This window comes from Haplochromis burtoni, unplaced genomic scaffold (assembly GCF_018398535.1).
Source record: "Haplochromis burtoni strain Fernald_Lab_line unplaced genomic scaffold, NCSU_Asbu1 Contig_1324, whole genome shotgun sequence".
Lineage (NCBI taxonomy): Eukaryota > Metazoa > Chordata > Actinopteri > Cichliformes > Cichlidae > Haplochromis > Haplochromis burtoni.
In genome coordinates this window covers 15,917-16,843 of record NW_024583685.1, presented here as the reverse complement: position 1 = coordinate 16,843, position 927 = coordinate 15,917, and positions in this window count along the sequence as shown.

The window sequence follows — 927 nt, the reverse complement described above, 5'->3', positions numbered from 1 at the left end:
GTTTTATTAACCAACATGCTGAAGAAAGAAAGAACCTAAACATTTTTGTGTTTCTTTTTTTTGTTTACGGTCATTTTTGATTTCCTCTGCCTTTAGGATTGCAAGTATCCAGGCTCAGGAAAGAGTGTGAGTGGGAAGCTCACTGCTTCGACTTGGCCCTGGTTTGCCCTCATGGATGAGGTGATAGAACAGAGACCTTCCATTAGGCCTCCTGTCCTAATTTCCTCTCTCCCTGAGGACACTCCAGGGCCAAGCGCAGCAGTGGGTGACCAAAACGACAGCGATAAGGAAGTGAGAAAGAGGAAAAGAGACAGCTGCTTGCCCTCATCAGAGAGGACATGAGGCAGCAAAGAGAGGTTGAGGAGAGGAGAGCAGGGAGAGGATGGACAGACTGTTCTGTTCTTGAAAGATCAGTTCCAAAATGAGTTATGCATTAAAAATGTATTCATTTAATATATTTGGTACATTGTTATGTGTTGTTAGTTTTGTTTTGTTTTGAAAAATTTGATTACAACAAACAGTAATTTCCACTGAACTCATTTCATTTGCAGGTATTTGTAACATGTATGAACATGACACTAAGTTTGAACAAGTTTACATGGATGTTTATTAAACGACAAGAAAGTAAATGACAATAACAATAAAACAAGAATATTTCTAAAACATCAAAAGTAATTAAAGAAGGAGAAACATATGTGCAGCTATTTACAGTTGTTCACACAGGATTAACCTGAGTCACCTGATCCTGGACCGTTTTTTTCCTTAAGGAAGTCTATGATAGTATTGCTGGATCTGCTGAAGCCAGTTTACAGACATGGATGGGGTGCTGCAGCTGAGACCCGCGGCTTGTGTGTTCTGGTCAAATTCAAATTTTATTTTAGCATCACACAAGCTTGCTGTGCCAAAGCTTCAGGTCATGTGAGTACA